This window comes from Nicotiana tabacum, chromosome 3, assembly GCF_000715075.1.
Source record: "Nicotiana tabacum cultivar K326 chromosome 3, ASM71507v2, whole genome shotgun sequence".
NCBI classification, from domain to species: Eukaryota; Viridiplantae; Streptophyta; class Magnoliopsida; order Solanales; family Solanaceae; genus Nicotiana; species Nicotiana tabacum.
The window spans coordinates 75,417,669-75,436,347 of NC_134082.1; positions in this window are offsets into that span (position 1 = coordinate 75,417,669).

Below are 18,679 nucleotides of genomic sequence, written 5' to 3' on the forward strand. Positions count from 1 at the left end.
GACTAAGGCAATGATACAACAGACATTCTACCGAGGCATTAACACAACAAATCAGTGCATAGTGAACCAACTCACCGGGGGAAATTTCATGAACACACCATATGATGAGGCTAATGCAATATTGGATGAGATGGCTGACACGTCCTCCGCTTGGCAAAGTAGAGCCAATGTGCCATAGGGTGACCCCACGGTCTTTCACTTGCACAAAGAGCTCCATGATCATGGGTAGGCAATATCAGAACTGACAACAACAATGAACCAGCTAGCAAAGGCAGAGAGAAGTTCCTTTTGGAGCTTTTTAAGCACTTGTCCCTTTTATGTCTTTGATTTAGGACACATACTTTTAAGTGTGTGCAATTAAGTACACTATATATTTATATATTATATAATCAAAGACTTGGACTTGGACGGCGCGGGCTAGGTCGGATCCTAAAGTTAATTATGACAATGGAGAGGATGAGGTACGTTTAGTACCTCAAGGACAAAGTAGAGGCCGTTAGGCTAATGATAATGTTCCAGACCCTCCTCGCCACCTCCAAGAGTGGCTCCTCGGGTGCTTCTAAATCAAGGATATGCTAGCGCAATTGTCCCACCCTGGATCCGGGTGGGCAATTTCCAAATTACAAATGTGATGTTGACTTTGTTGGAGCAGCGAGGGTATTTCATAGGTGCTCATCATAAGAATGCTTACAAACATCTTAAAGGCTTCGTTAATACCTGTTGGGGGAGCAAGCAAACTAATGTGTCATAGGATGCACTTCGGTTGAGATTATTCCCTTTTTCACATGGAGGGAAAGCTTTGTACTGGCTTGAAAGGCTTCCCAACCATTCCATCATTACTTGGGATGAGTTGGCGGATAAATTCATTGCAAAAGTTTTCTCACCGAGCCACATGGTGACCTGAGGGATGAAATCATAGCTTTCAAATATGAGACCAACAAACCACTGCATGAGATATGGGAAAGATACCGGACTATGGTAAAGGAATGCCCAAATAATGATATGACTGAGGCAATGATACAACAGACATTCTACCGAGGCATTAACACAACAAATCAGTGCATAGTGAACCAACTCGCCGGGGGTAATTTCATGAACACACTGTATGATGAGGCTAATGCAATATTGGATGAGATGGCTGACACGTCCTCCGCTTGGCAAAGTAGAGCCAATGTACCATAGGGTGACCCCATGGTCTTTCACTTGCACAAAGAACTCCATGATCATGGGAAGGCAATATCAGAGCTGACAACAACAATGAATTAGCTAGTAAAGGCACAAATACAGTATGTTCAAATTCCACGACAAGTAAATGCTATGGACGGTGTCAACATGTTAGTGAACAAAAGAAGATAAAGAGGTCAACAGAACCAAGAGAGTTAGGATCAATATGACCAAGATAGTGGTGGGTTCCAAGATGATGAGCAGAATGAATAAGTGCAATACCTGAACAACTATCATGACCAAAGGGGCAATTCTTCTAACCAACAACAACAATGGAGATCCCAAGGCAATTGGGGAAATCAACAACAACATGGGAATAGTAATTGGGGGAACAACAACCAAAATTCAAATTGGGGAAAAAAATAACTAGAACAATCAGGGTAATTGGAGTGGCAACAACAACAACTGGGGTGGAAACAACAATTAGGGTGGTTAGAACAATAACAATCAAGGAAATTGGGGGCAAGGCTTTCAAAGGCCCCCGATGTATCAACAACCGAACAATCTATCCCCATTTCCATCCCAAGGTCCTAGTTCATCCAACAATGAAATGGGGAGAATCGAAATGATGTTTTAACAGATGATGAAAACAAATGCTGACTATGATGCCCAATTGGCATCTCACAATACTTTAATCAGAAACTTGGAGGTTCAATTAGGCCAAATCTCACAATCCTTGAATACTCGCCCTAAGGGGGCTTTACCTAGTGATACGGTAGACAACCCGAAGGGTGGGAACAATACCGTGCATGCAATGGCGGTAACTACAAGAAGTGGATGAGGCGGTGATGTGAATGCCTCCAAACAAAAAGAAATTTTGAGTGATGAAGTTGAGTTGCAAGAGGATGATATCCCTTTGGTGGTTGAGAATGTGACTAATGAAAACTTGAATGAGGAAGTGAGGATTGATATCCAAGATAACGAGGTGGAAACTCAGAATGATGTGAACCTGTTTAGGGAACACGTAATAGACATGCCGAAAATGGTTGTGCCTAAAGCCAAGGCTCCTTTGCCAAGGCCACCTCCACCTTATCCTCAAAAGATCGCGAAGCAGTAAAATGAGAACCAGTTTAAGAAATTTATGGACATGATGAAGAGCTTATCAATTAATGTGCCTTTGGTGGAGGCTCTAGAACAAATACCGGGTTATGACAAGTTCATGAAAGACTTGGTCACAAAGAAAAGATCCATGGATTGTTAGACCATCAAGTTGACCCACCAAGTTAGTGCAATAGTGCATTCAATGGCTCCGAAGCTAGAAGATCCCGGCGCTTTCACCTTTCCTTGCACCATTGGGAGTGCAGACTTTGCAAAAGCTCTACGTGATTTGGGGGAAAGTATCAACTTGATGCCTTACTCCATTTTCAAGACTTTGGATATTGGGCAACCGAGGCCGACTTCCATGAGATTGCAAATGGCGGATTGAAAAATGAAGAGATCATTGGGTATAATTGATGATGTTCTTGTCCGGGAGGACAAATTTATCTTGCCAACTGATTTTGTGATTCTTGACTGCGAGGTCGATTATGTGGTGCCTATAATCTTGGAAAAACCTTTCCTTGCAACTGGGAAGGCCTTAGTTGATATGGAAGCAGGGGAACTCACCTTCCGGGTGGGTGATGAAAAAGTGGTCTTTCATGTGTGCAAGTCAATAAAGAAGCCCAACAGTACTGAAATGTGCTCTTTCGTGGATCTTGTCACGGCAGTGGTAGTTGATAATACTAGTGCAATAATCAATGTGCAGGACCCTCTAGAGGCGGTATTTTTGAATCTTGATGTAAACAAAGATGAAGGTCGGGTGGAGTGTGTTAATGATTTACATGGAATAGGCTCTTACTCTTATGAGCCTTGGAAGCTCTCTTTGGATCTTGAGAATAGGAAGACTCCACTAACAAAGCCCTCAATCGAGGAACCTCCTATGATGGAGTTGAAGTCGTTGACTCCACATCTCAGGTATGAATTCTTAGGCCCTAGTTCAATTTTGCCAGTTATTCTTTCCTCTTATCTTACTAACATGCAGGTAGATGCCACATTAGCGGTGCTCCAAAAATGAAAGAAGGCAATTGGATGGACTTTAGCTGATATCTGGGGGATAAGCCCTGCCTTTTACATGCATAAGATTATTCTTGAGGAAGATGCCAAGCCCTCCGTGGAACATCAGAGGAGGTTGAATGAGGGTATGCAAGAAGTTGTGAAAGAGGAGGTGATCAAGTGGTTGGATGTCGGGGTTGTGTACCCCATCTCGGATAGTGCTTGGACTTCACCAGTGCAATGTGTGCTGAAGAAGGGTGGTATGACCATGGTTATTAATGTGCAAAATGTGTTGATTCCTACCAGGACTGTCACTGGATGGAGGGTGTGCATGGATTACCGTAAGTTGAATAAAGTGACCCGCAAGGATCACTTTCCATTGCCTTTTCTTGACCAGATGCTAGATAGACTTGCTGGGAGTGCCTTCTACTATTTTTTGGATAGGTACTCTTGGTACAACCAGATTTTGATTGCTCCGAAAGATCAGGAGAAAACTACCTTCATGTGTCCGTATGGTACCTTTGCTTTTTCTAGGATGCCATTTGGGTTGTGTAATGCACTGGCTACATTTCAGCGGTATATGATGACCATATTTATCGACATGGTGGAGGAAATTTTGGAGGTGTTCATGGACGACTTCAGTGTTGTGGGTGACTCATATGATGAATGTTTGAAAAATCTTGACAAGGTGTTGGCCCGGTGTGAAGAAACCAATCTTGTCCTTAATTGGGAGAAATGCCACTTTATGGTCGAGGAGGGCATTGTCCTTGGCCATAAGATCTCAAAGAACGACATAGAGGTGGACAAGGCTAAAATTGAAGTGATCTCAAAGCTTCCTCCTCCTACCCAGTCAAAGGGGTTAGAAGTTTTCTTGGGCATGTGGGGTTCTACCGAAGATTTATCAAGGACTTTTCGAAGGTAGTGAATACTTTGTGCAAACTTTTAGAAAAGGATGCGAAGTTTGTGTTCACTGAGGAATGCATGATAGCTTTTGAACTCTTCAAGTACAAGTTGACCACCACTCCTATTATTACCGCACCCAATTGGAGCTTGCCTTTTGAGCTCATGTGTGACATGAGTGACGTTGCGGTTGGAGCGATCTTGAGTCAAAAAGTGAATAAAATGTTTCTCCCGGTGTATTATGCAAGCAAAACAATGAATGATGCTTAAGTGAATTACACAGTGACGAAAAAAGAGTTGTTGGCTATTTTGTTCGCAATGGAGAAGTTTAGGCCTTATCTTATGGGTGCCAAAGTAATAGTTCATACCGACCATGTCCCACTCCGCTACTTGATGACGAAGAAGGATTCCAAAGCTCGGTTGATGAGATGGGTCTTATTGCTTCAAGAGTTTGATTTGGTGATTGTGGACCGAAAAGGGTGTGAAAACCAAGTGGCGGACCACTTGTCCCGCTTGGAGGAGGAGGGGAGGCCCCGTGATGGCCTTAAAATTAATGATTCTTTTCCTAATGAGAAACTCCTCTCCGTACCAGTGAATAGCATGCCATGGTTCGCGGATGTTTTCAACTTCTTTATCAATGGTATTGTACCGTGTGAGCTCTCTTCTAACTAAAGGAAGAAGCTTTAATGGGATAGTTTGGACTACTATTGGGATGAGCCTTACATGTTCACGATCTGCACTGATGGTGTGATCCGTATATGTGTCCCAGAAGAGGAGCAATTTAGTATTTTAGAGGTTTGTCATTCCTCTCCCTACGGTGGTCATCATAGTGGGGCGAGGACAACTTCAATGTTTAGTTATGGTTTTTACTGGCCAACATTGTACAAGGATGCAAGTGAACTTGTGAAGAGATGCGACGAATGTCAAAGAGCGAGTGGAATTTCAAAGAAGGATGAGATGCCTCTCACCACTATTCTCGAAGTTGATATCTTTGATGTGTGGGGCATTGATTTCATGGGCCAGTTTGTTAGTTCATGTGGCAACACATACATTCTAGTGGTAGTTGACTATGTTTCAAAGTGGGTTGAGGCCATGGATTTACCCAATAATGAGGCTCGGAGTGTTGTTGCGTTTCTCAAGAAGAGTATTTTTACTAGGTTTGGCACTCCTTGAGCAATCATAAGTAATCGGCGGTCTCATTTTTGCAATAGAGCTTTTGACACTTTTCTTGCAAAGTACGGTGTCAATCACAAAGTTTCGACCCCTTATCATCCTCATGAAAGTGGCCAAGTTGAAGTCTCAAATAGAGAAATCAAGAGTATATTGTCAAAGACGGTCAATGAAAATAGGACTGATTTGTCAAAGAAATTAGATGATGCTCTATGGGCTTATATGACTGCCTACAAGACTCCGATTGGGCTTTGAGGAAGCTAAATCTTGAATGGGATGTGGCAACAAATCTTCGTGTGGAGCAGCTTAATGAACTTGATGAATTCCGATTTCATGCCTACTCCAGTTTGTCCTTATATAAGGACAAGATGAAGTACCTTCATGACAAGTATGCTCGTGGCAAGGAGTTCAAAGTGGGCGATTTGGTTCTCTTGTTCAATTCTCGATTACGTCTATTTTCGGGAAAGCTTAAGTCGGAATGGAGTGGACCTTTTGAAGTGGTGCTTGTGACTCCGTTTGGTGCACTTGACTTGAAAAACAAAAATGGAGAGATCTTCAAAGTTAATGGCACAGAGCCAAACACTATCTTGGCAAGATTGATGACAGCGATGTGGTGGCAATGATCCATCTAAAGTGATTTGATGGTAACCTGCATTGTTCTGCGACGTTAAATCAGGCACTTCTTGGGAGGCAATCCATGTGTTTTTATTTCTTTCTTTTTGATTTAATTCTTAGTGTAGGATCTATTTTTGGACTAACTAGTTGTGAGATATGTGTAGGGATGTTTTGATGCAGTGCACGACCAAATTGGAAAAATATTGCACTCTCTAAAGTTAGGACCGCTGCCGCGATGCATTTTTTGAGGTCGCGATGGGCTAACCGCGGAGCCGGTAACTGACCGCGGTCAGTGGTGCTAAATGTGCCAATGTGATAGTTCTCTGAAGTTTCAACCGCGGCCACAATGCTCTTTTCGCGATCTGCGGTGCCTTACCGCGGCAGCAGTGCATTCTCTACGGTCCGCGGTGAAGACCATGCTAGTGCCCTTCTGAGTTTCATAATCGCGTTCCGCGGTGGGTAAATAGTGTAGGTCCCAGGTCTTTTTCTATAAGTAAACCCACAAGCCTCATTTTACACTTTTCACTCATTTTCAGTCTAAAAGGCATAAGACACTGTTCATCAAAACCCTAGGTTGCAGAAATTCAAGTACTGATTTTCAATCATCTGCATTGCACATCTAGTAACTCCAATCACTCGTGAATCTTTAATTTTGTTCTTATTTTTTTCTAAATTTATAGGTTTAGTTCTTTCTTTTTTCTTCTTCATCTATTTTGTCTTAAATTAGTTGTAGGAGCCTGTAATGTTAATTAGATTAGGGCTAATTTAGTTCTAAATTATTATTAACTACCTAGGGGAGTTGTTTGTGTTTTTACTTGTGCTAAAAAGCATAAAGCCTAGAAACCCTAGGTTAGTATTGCTTGGTTTTGCCTACTGCGACCGCGGTCGATTTTTTGTTGTACGCGGTGCCTCTCCGCAATCGCGATGTGTTTTTCCACGGTCGACAATGGTGAACTTCAAAGAGGTACATTTGAAGGACCACGGTCGCGATTGATTTTACGTGGTCCGCAGTGCCTTATCGCAGCCGCGCATCATTACGGCCCGCGGTGAACCTGAATCAGAGAGTGGGTAGTCTGAACCCCACCTCTTTGTGATCCGCGATTGACTTTTTGTGGTCCATGGTGCAGACTTCGTGACCGCAGTGCATTTTTTGCGGACCGCGGTCTGCAGTTGTGTTTTACACTGTCAACTACTTTTTTGCACTGCTTCTTCCAATCTTTGCACTAAAAACATTAACTGAATTCTCCTTGCAGACAATGGTTAAATCAAGAGGGGGTGGTGACAAGCATAAAGGAAGAGGGGAGCCCTCCCGGGGTAGAGGACGAGGAATGATAAAATTGACCCCACAGGTTTGAAAATCAATTGGGGACACCAGAAAACTAATCAAAGCTGCAGATAGAGCTATTTACCATTCTGAGGGAAGTGAGTATGTGCCCTCCCGGGAGGCATCAAAGTCTGAATCAGGGACGGAATATGTACCCGACTTCCCGTAGAGACACAGGTTGAGAGATATACCTATCCCTCTAGACTCCCCTACGCTCGTGCTTCAGTTCAAGTTTCTTCTGAGTCATCTGAGGGCTCAGAAGAGAGTAGTGATAGTGCAGCCTCTACTTCACCTACAGTTTCGTCACCTGGAGAGGATCCCATCGATGAGGTACCTGATGATAAAGGAGGGTGTGTTCCCCAACCAAACAGGGGGGTGGAAAGAACTAGAAACCTCGAGGTGTGACAAAAGTGGTTTGTTAGTGAGCTGGCATACCACAAGTTCTGAGAATGGTGGCCTCTGAGGAAGCTTATTATTGAGCGCCAGTTCATAGAGAGGGATCTCTTGCCACACAACCCCAACATGAAACTACAATTCAATGAACGTGTGGGATGGGATTACTTCTCCAACAAGGTATCAGAGGCAAACAAGCACTTAGTCAAAGAGTTTTACGCCAATGCTTCCCACATCAAGTAGGATACCAAAGTCACTAGAGTGCGGAACTTGATAGTGAAGTTCGATGGGAAGACAATCAATGAGTACCTGGGCTTTCCTGAGGAGGATGAATCATTTTACTTGGAGAAATTGGCACTTGATGAGGCAGCCCGTCCATGGTTAGCATCATATTTGGATATCCCCGGCACCACCCCAGCATGGTTGACATTAGGAATTCAAATTTTGAGAAAAACTCTAAATTTCAAGGCGAAGGGGTGGGAGACTTTTGTATGCAGCAGGCTAGACCCCATTACCCATGAAAACTCCATGATGGTCTCCTGGGAAATATTAGTGGCTTCTATTATGGCGGGGTTCCCGATCAATATCAGGAATGTCATGTCTAGGGTTATCACTAGGGTGGCCAATGAAGGTGATAGATCATACCCCTTCCCAATTTTCCTTACAATGTATTTGGAAGACTAGAATGTGGAGAAAAGAAACTTTGACGTGAAGGTGAAACCCAAGATGCCAGGAAATTTCCTGGTATAGCCTCAAGGCAGATGACAACCCCAAAGCCAATGATCCTAAAGGCAAAGCCACTACTTCTACTGGCCAGTCTGAAGAGCCACCAGTAGTAGTCCCTTCTTCTTAGCCTCCCACAGCCACACCAGATATTGCCTCTGGACCATCTACTTCCACTCCAGATATTCCATCATCCTCAGCCACCCATTGACTACCCACCATTTGAACCAAATGCTCTGTAGTATCAACAACTGGATACAGACAACAACTAAGTTTTCTGTACTTTCTAGTTCAGTGGAAGCCTAATCCGTACCCCCACAACCACAGGTTCCAGCTTTAGTGGAGGAGACTCTCAAGGAGCTTCTAGACAACCAGAAGAAGCTCCTAGAGAACCAAAAGTTGATTATGGATGTTATATATGCTCATGGAAAATCACTGAAGGAGATGACCATACAGACAAAGAAGTTAAATCATACTCGGGCCTCAAAGGAGTCTCTGAAGGAGTTGAGGGGAGAAGTGGAGAAGATAAAGGCTTCTAATCATCTACCATTGGAGCTACTGTTGCATGACCAGCCTCCAGCAGCTCACTGAGCCGGAGTAGGAGTTGGAGAGGGCACCAAAGAGGAGGAGAGTGATCCCCCAAACAGCTTATGCAGTGATTAAGTTGAAGGACCCGCAGGGAGGTTCCTCTAGCCAGCCTCAGATCCCAGAGTAGGCACAGGTTACAGGGATATAGTCATAGGTTCCCGAGCAGTCACAGAACCCAGGGACCCAGGCTTATGACCCCATACAGACGGAGAACCCATAGGGAGTTTTCTTTACTCTCTATCTTCTTTTTGAGCTTATTTTTTGCTAGTTAGCATTGAGGACAATGCTAGTTTCATTTGAGGGGGTAGCCCTATTTTGATAATGTTGGACTATAATTATGATACTATTTTTTTGTAATGCTTTTTCACTTTTGGTATGTATATAATTTTACCAGTTTATTTCATTATTCGTATTTTGCAATCTTGGTTTGTATATAAAGTTACTATCTTCTGTATATATCCATTCCCTCTTATGTATATTCATTTAAATCCCCTATTGTACATATTTAGTTTACCCTCTGTATTTTCTTTCATAGCTTCTTAATTCATTTTAGTAGCTTCTTTTTCATTTCGTAGCTTCTTATTTTGAGTTTTGCGTTCAATAAACCCTTGGTTTTCTTAATGTCACGGTTCTTTCCAAAGGTGGAGTGTGTGTGAATCGTGTGTCTCTTCTCGATGATGGATGGCATGACAACCTTCTTAAGGGTTTGAGTCTATTTTCTTTTCGTTTTTGTGTAAATAGTAGCTAGTGAGTAATAGTGCCTCAAGCAAAGCTACACTTAGGCCTAACACATTGGCCTTTGACCTTATGGTTAAAAACAAATTGGTGTGTATAGGATAGTGACAATTGTGACCGTGAGACTCTTGTGTTCGCTAACAATCATCAAGTAGTTTTTTGGGACCATTCGCGTTGCTCAAATCTTAGCTAAGGTTGTTGTGGCCCCCGACTCTATCTCTTTAGCAATCCTATAGCTTGTGTGGTGAGAATTTGATTTGCATGTCCAAGTCCCATGCCATTGAGTCTAAAACTTGCCCTGAATATTTGTCTAGAAGAAATCCTAAGTGTATTTTGACTTGAGAAGTGATTATAGGCTCTCCTTGATCCGAATGGTATCTTGAAAGCATCCATGTCCTACCAATTATAATATCCCTAGTCAACCCCTTTGAGCCATAGCCCTTTTTCTTTCAAAGACCATGATACAAGCCTTTACCCATTCTAAAAAGACCCTCTCTTGGCACCCGATCTTTCCTTAGCACAAGGAAAAAACATAAGTTTGGGGGGAGAGACGAGGAATGCAAAAGTGGTAAAAGGTACATAATAAAGAAAAGGAAAGGCAAAAAGAAAAAGAAAGAAAATCAAAAAGTCAAAAAGAATGAACAGTGTAGAAGAAATGAAGGGATTCAATAAAAGTAAAAAGATGAAAGGCATGGAAAGATTAGAAAGGAGAAAAAGGTTTGAAATGAACAAGAAAGAGAGATGGTGTGTCTCTCTAGCCCCTAATAAATAAGTAACTGACTCAAAGAGTCAAGAGAATGTGTGCCAAAATGAAGCAAATGAAGTGCTTAAAGGGAGATGAAACCTTCTTAGACCAAATATATCCTACCCTGAACTGAAAGCTTTCATTTATCCCCACAAAAGCCCTATATGATCTTGAGTTGAGGGAAGCTTACATTAGTGGTGACTCACATAAGGAGCAAACTTATGGTACTTAGAGTCGGACTTGTGACCTTTCTTTGAGAGAGATGGGTGTATTTTCCACAATCCTCGTTCTGAGCACTACGATCTAAAAGTGAGGTTTTGCTTTAAGAAGAGTGAGGAGTATAAGTTTGGATTCCACAATAAGTAGTAGAACGAGCTTTCTTGATGAGTTGAGTCAACTCTTGATACTTTTGTGTCGCACTGAAACCATGGTGCTTAAAAGGGGTGAATGTTGTTAATGATTCATTTGAATTGAGGGCAATTGTTAGTCCTAATTGATTCTAGATGAGGTCACTTTAGGTCAACTGAATTTTCTTGGTTTTATTCTTAAGGAGGTGGGACTTACTTTGTTTGCTTGAGGACAAGCAAAAACTTAAGTTTGGGGGAGTTTATAACTAGGGATTCTAGTATATTTTATATTCATTTTTGCTTGAGTTTTGGATTAAAAGTGTATACAAGTAATCCCAAAAGCTTACATGTTGTGCTTGTTTGCAGTGTTTGGTAAAAAAGTGACGAGGAAGTCAAAACCAGCTCAAAAAGAAGTATAAAATAAACTAGAATCCCTAGTTATCAACTCCCCCAAACTTAAGCTTTTGCTTATCCTCAAGCAAACAAAGTAAGTCCCACCTCTTTAAGAATCAAACCATGAAAATTCAACTGACCTAAAGTGACCTCATCTAGCATCAATTGGGACTAACAATTGCCCTCAATTCAAATGAATCATTAACAACATTCAACCTTTTTAAGCCCCATGGTTTTAGTGCGACACAAAAGTATAAAGAGTTGACTCAACTCATCAAGGAAACTCTTTCTGCTACTTTGGTCATTGTGGAACCCAAACGCATACTCCCCACTCTTCCTTAAGCAAAACTTCACTTTTATATTGTAGCGCTCAGAATGAGGATTGTGGAAAACACAAACACTTATCTCTCTCAAAGAAAGGTCACAAGTCCGGCTCTAAGTACCATAAGCTTGCCCCTTATGTGAGTCACCACTAATGTAAGCTTCACTCAACTCAAGATCATGTAGGGCTTTTGTGGGGATACAATGAAGGCTTTTGGTTCAGGGTAGGATATATTTGGTCTAAGAAGGTTTTATCTTCCCTTAAGCACTTCATTTGCTTCATTTTGGCACACATTCTCTTGACTCTTTGAGTCAGTTACTTCTTTCTTATGGGTTAGAGAGACACACCATCACTCTTTCTTGTTCATTTCAAACATTTTTCTCCTTTCTAATATTTCCACGACTTTCATCTTTTTACTTTTATTGAATCCCTTCATTTCTTCTACATTGTTCATTATTTTTGACTTTTTGATTTTATTTCTTTTTATTTTTGCCTTTCCTTTTCTTCATTATGTACCTTTTACCATATTTTGCATTCCTCGTCTCTCCCCCCAAATTTATGTTTTTGCCTTGTGCTAAGGAAAGATCGGGTGCCAAGAGAGGGTCTTTTTAAAACGGGTAAAGGTTGTATCATGGTCTTTGAAAGAAAAAGGGATATGGCTCAAAGGGGTTGAGTAGGGATATTATCATTGGTAGGCTATGGATGCTTTCAAGATACCATTCGGATAAAGGAGAGCCTATAATCACTTCTCAAATCAAACTACACTTAGGATTTAGCCTAGACAAACATTCAGGGCAAGCTCTAGACTCAATGGCACGGGACTTGGACTTGCAAATCAAATTCTCACCACACAAGATATAGGATTGCTAAACAGACAGAGTCGGGAGCCCACAACCATAGCTAAGATTTGAGCAACGCAAATGGTCCCAAAAAATCACTTGATGATTATTTGCCAACACAAGAGTCTCAAGGTCACAATTGTCACCATCCTATACATACCAATTTATTTTTAACCATAAGGTCAAAGGCAAATGTGTTACACCCAAGTGAATCTTTTCTTGAGGCACTATTACACACTAGCTACTATTTACACAAAAATGAAAAAAATAGACTCAAACCCTTAAGAAGGTTGTCATGTCATCCATCATCGGGAAGAGCCACCCGGTTCACACACACTTCACCTTTGGAAAGAACTGTGGCATTAAGAAAACCAAATGCTTATTGAACGCAAAACTCAAAATAATAAGCTACGAACTGAAAAAGAAGCTACTAAAATGAAGTAAGAAGCTATGAAAGAAAATACGGAAGATAAACTAAATATGTACAATTGGAGATTTAAACGAATATACATAAGAGGGAATGAATATATACATAAGAAAGTAACTTTATATACAAACCACGATTGCAAAATACGAAAAGTGAAATAAACTGATAAAATTATATGCATACCAAAAGTGAAAAAGCATAACAAAAAAAATAAAATAGTATCATAATTACAGTCCAACATCATCAAAATAGGGCTAAATCAGCTCAAAAAGGAGTGAAACCTGCAAAAGTGCTAAGAACAAGTCAAAGCACTGTTAAAGCAGTAAATCCACTGCGACTGCAATAGACCCACCGCGATCGCGGTTCTTTTATCGTGGTCCGCGGTGGAAAAGATCAGAGAAGATGCAATTATGGAATTTCAAGCAACGCGATAGGAGATTGATTCTTCGCGGCCGTGGTAGCCTCATCGCGGTCGCGGTCCATTTGTTACGATCCGCGGAGAAGAGATTCAGAGAACATGAAGTTTGGAAGTTTCAAGACACCGTTGACCGCGGTTGATTTTATGTGGCAGCGGTGAAGCCATCGTGGCCGCGGTCCATTTATTACGGTCCGTGGTGGCCAGATTCAGAGAACAAGATTTGAAGCCAAAAAGCCTCACCGCGACCGTAGTCCATTTTCCGCGATCCGCGGTACCTCCTTCAGGGGCATTTTTATCCAGAAAATTCGACATTGTATAAATACTTCTTTTTCAGATTTTTATGTCATCTTATATGTTGCTGAGCACGTGAACACCATCTTTTAGCTATTTGAGTAATATTGTAGCTAGTTTAACATTGAATCTTCGAATCTTAGATTGTAATTATATTTTATGGGTAATTTTTCATCTCAATATCTGATTTCTTCCATTATTATGAGTAGTTAGACCCATTAGCTAGGGTTGTGGCTCAACCCTAGTGTGGGTATTTGATGGGCCTCTTGTTTTAAGGCTTAGATGTTTATGGGTGGTTGATATTTGGCCTGATTTATGTTTTCCATGTTGAATTAGTGGTTGCAAACACTAATTTATGCCTTTTGACTTGGGCTCTTCATAAGAAAGAGAGCTTGAGTCTAGGAAAATCAAGCCAACAAGGAATTGGGGTATATTCAAGAGATTGATAGCCCCAATTAAAGGGTTAAACCTAGAGATAGTAATACCCGACTTGAGCCTATATTGCTTGCACAATTTTGACACCCAATTGGTCTTGAGAAAGCCAATTAGGGCAAAGTCAATCAAGCATCAATAGGTATAGAGTGAGTCGTTTTGTGCATTGGCTATATCGCAATCCTAAACATAACAACTTTGCCTTACGCTTTAGAACCTGTCAAGTATTCACCTAGGGTAAAGTCACTTCCCTAGTGCCTTTCCATAAATGAAGAAAACCTCACAAAAAGATATCATACTTAGCTTAATTTCAGCATCATTAGTGATAATCTAGATTAGTGAACCATCAACACATGTTTAGAAGTGTAAAAAATTACTTTGCACGTTACTAGTGTAGATATGAACCCAATTCCCAAACATTCTAGCTCCCTCTGGATTCGATCCCGACCTTCTCGAGTAAAAGCTGCATTGACCGCTCTTTCCATTCTGTAGTGGTTTAGGGTTGGAACCGATCATGTAGCAAACTTGATCCGTGCCAGAATAAGACTCATCTGCCTCTTGCTCGGATTGTTCTTGTTGCGTCTATCATGGCCAGGGACCCAATTAATATGGGTACCATGATGTCGGCCAACATTTTATTGGTAGCACAGTAGACTAGCTTGTCCTATCCTTATCCCAACACTATCATAGAGTACCTCACTGATACAAAGGTAGAGCCAAGATTATATGACACAAATGTGAAGCCGAAGAAGCCATTTGACTAGTATTCATTAATGGATGTGACCAACCCAATCAAGAGAGCTCAGCTTCTACCACCACAGGCCAGTTTGATGAGCCGTCAGTGGTAGTTACTGAGACAAATGGCATTCCATCTACCTCTGCTAAGCCCTCATCTAGTGCTGCTGTTATGCCTCTGTCACCACCTTCAAATCAGATCACAGCCCCCAGGGCAGCTCCTGCTCTAGATTCGAGGCTACTACCATGCATATAGCTCCGTTATTTGCTATGCGAGTCTCCCAGACATTAGCGAGTCTCAAAAACTAGATGCAAAAATATCTAGTACTGTTGCAGCGTAGTCATCTACACAGGCACCATAGCTCTCCTATGATCTTGATAAGAAGTTGAAGAAGATTTTGGACAACCAGAAGATGATCATAGACACTCTGGCATAGAATGTGTCAGTTATTGAGGAGTTGGACAAAGAAGTGAAGAAGATGAGGAATTCCCAGGCAAGAAGATGACCAGACTTGCAACGGCTAGGGATCTACCATTTGATATGTTACTTGACCCACACCAGTCCATCCCAGATCCATAGGCACTATCTGCACCTGTTGCACCAACTGGCCAGTTTGATAAGCCATGCCTTGCTATCGACACTGTTGAGGCAGTGCGTGCGATGTTTACCACTCCCACCACGCCTAGATTTGATGATGATGAGATACAATTGGTTGATCCTGAGGGAGATGATATTGCTGGCGACACTGAGATGTCCAAGGATCCTTAGGGGGTTTTCTTCACCCTCTTTTCTTTCACTCTTATTTTTCTAAGAATTGGGGACAATGCTTACTTTTATTAGGGGGTGGAGTTTGGTGATGGTGGTGGTGGAGTTTATTTGATTTGACATTGACACATTTTGGATACATTTGTAGTTTATTTATCTTTAGTAGTTATTGTTCATTAGCTTCTTTATTTTTCCACTTTAGTTCTTGTTTTGTTTGTAGCTTCTTTTTATGTTTTCGTAAATAATAATCCTTTGATTTTCTTAATATCACGATTCTTTTCATAGGTAGTTTTGTGTGAATCGGGTGACTCATCCCAACAATGGATGGCGTGACAACCTTCTTAAGGGAGTGAGTTTGTTTTTTATGTTTTGGTAATAATAATAGTAGTAGTAATGAATAAAAAGCCTAATCAAGTCATTCTCGAAAAAGAGTTATTCATGCTTCATTTTGCACCAACACACTTAACTACGTGCTTATGGTTTGAAACAAGTTTTTTGAAAGAAAATAGTTGTAGTTAATGGCTTTGATACTCTTTAGTTGACTTTGTTAATCATCGAGTTGTTTATTGGATCATAGTGATCTTTAACTTGAGTGTGGTTGTTTTAGGCTCTCGACTCTATCCTCTTTTACGGTCTAGTTGCATCAGGGGTAAGGTGATTTGTTACTAGTCCAAATATCCATGCGAATGGTCTAGACTTGCCCCGAATGTGCTTCAAGGCAAAATCCTAAATTTTTCTTGGTTTGGAAAATGATTGTAGGCTTTCCTTGGTCCGTTTGAGCTTTCTATTTACAACCAATGTTATTATCCCTAGTCAACTCCCTTTGAGCCTCTAGCCTTTCTCATTTGATAACTATGTTATAAGTCTTTACCCGTTTTGTCGTGATCCTCTCTTGGCACTCGGGCCTTTCTTAACACTCTTGTGAAATAAGTGGCTTAAGGCATAAGTTTGGGGGAGAGTTGAGGAATTTAAAAGAGGTATCAAGGCATAAAAATATAAAAGAAATGATCTCTATGAAAAATGAAGGCAAGAAAAGGAAAAAAAAGAACAAAGAGAAAAATGCAAAAAAAAAGAGAATAAGTGGAAGGGTTGATGGATTCAAAAAGAGGTAATGAACCCTAACATGAGCATCAAGGGATAAAAAGAATCAAATGAACAAGAAAGAGTGATGTCAAGTCTCTCTAGTCCTCGATAAAAAGAGAGTGCCTCTAAGAATTGGTAATTGTGAGCCAAGAAATGAAAATGTGGAGTGCTTAAGGAAAGGTGTAACCACTTACCCATATGGTATCCTACCATAATCCAAAAGCCTTCATTACAACCCGAAATAAGTCGTACTTGATTTCGAACCGAGTGATTACATTAGTGGTGATCTACGTGAGGGGAAAGTCTATGGTACTTGAAGCCGTACTTGTGGCATTCTCTTGTGAGAGAAGAGTGATCCAGTAATGACTCTTAAGCTTGAGTGCTAACTTTTTAAATGAGCTTGGCAAATGGAAAGTAGAGGAGGAAGAGTTTGGAGTCCACCATGGCCTACATGATAAAACAAGAGTCCTTGATGTGTAAAGTCAATTCTTGAAGCTAAAATGTCACATTAGAACTATATGTGCATGATATTTGACTTGTCACCTTGTTGATAATGCATGAGTAGTATGGGTAATTATTGGTCCCAATTGAATATGAATGGCTTACCACTGACTTGTTGTAATGACCTTTCACTCTGAGGAGGTGGGAACTAATCTATTTGCTTGAGGACAAACAAAGACTTAAGTCTGGGGGAGTTAATATGTGTGGATTTTGACCACTTATTAGAACCTTTTTACTTTTATTTAAGTCCGAAAGTGTTAATTTATGTTCCCAAAACTAATGAAAGTATGCAAATTGCAGGAATGTTGGAGATTTGGACTATAATGAAGAAATCTAACTCAAAAAGGAGTGTTCCGGTGCACAAGGAAAGAAGGGATGCACCAGACCAGATGTGCGGTCCGTAGAAGTATTTCTGTGATCGCAGAAGCAAGTGCGGACCACATAATTCTCTTTGCGGCTGCAAATCGGATGTAGAAGACAAGAAGTTATTGAAATAGAAGTGCGGACCGCACACAATATGTGCAGACCGCACACAATATGTGCGGCCAATGAACATGGTCGCAGTGACAAGAATTCAGAAAGTTCAGAGAGAGTGCAAAATAACTAATACTGAAGCCTTGCCCGAAGTGCAGACCACATATGAATTGTGCGGTCGCAGATGCTGAAATGTAGGTGCAGATCAAATTGTGTGGCTATAGAATCTATCCACTGCAGACTCAAGCAATGTGCGGACCGCACATGGAATTGTGCGACCTTAGAACCTCCTGAAATTTTGAGCCACTACAAATAGACAAGAATCACATTTTTAGGTCAAGTTTTGATGTTTTCTTAGCTGTAGCCATTGTAGTTTATGATTTTCGGTAATTTGTGATCATTTTTAGACAAAAACATCATAGTTTATCATGTTAATTTTATATTATGGGTTTAATTAGTATTTCTTGTTTGTTTTCTTCATTTTCTACTATGAGTAGCGAGACATTTACTAGGGTTGTAATCCAACCCTAGTGTGTAAACCTTATGGTTATTTGATTTAATACTTGTTTATGATTGTGTGTTTGTTATTTAGCTGTGTTCATGCTTTAATTTTAGAATTAATGGTTGCAAAGATTAATTCATGCCCTTTTGACTTGGTCTTTACTTGAGAAAGAGGGACCTAGTCTAGAAAAACTTGGCTAATAAGAAATTGGGCTAGTTAATGATTTGATTAGCCTAATTAAATGATTTGAACTAGAGATAGAGAAAACCCGACTTGAGCTCATATCAACTATTTAGCTTGATACCCATTTGGGCTTGAGAAAGCCAACTTTGGGCAAAATCACTCTATGACCGAGAGGTATTGAGTGGGTAACTTAGATTTGAGAGCTATAATATACCTCAATCAATAAAATAAGTGTTAACGTAATTAACCCATTAGGCGAACACCTAGGCGAATGTTACATTCCTAGGCCTTTTTACCTATTTGAAAATGACCAAAAACAATTAGTCAAATTCTAGTTTCATTTCTCTAATTGAGCATTAATAATGTAGCTTATAGAAGTAATTTGCAAAACCAACTTGATTGGAAGTGTATTTAAGTTGTTTCGTCTTCACGCATCAAGTATACACTCTAACACCCATTGTTAGCTCCCTGAGGAAATCGACCCTGACTCATAGTTGGGTATCATTCTTCCAACGACC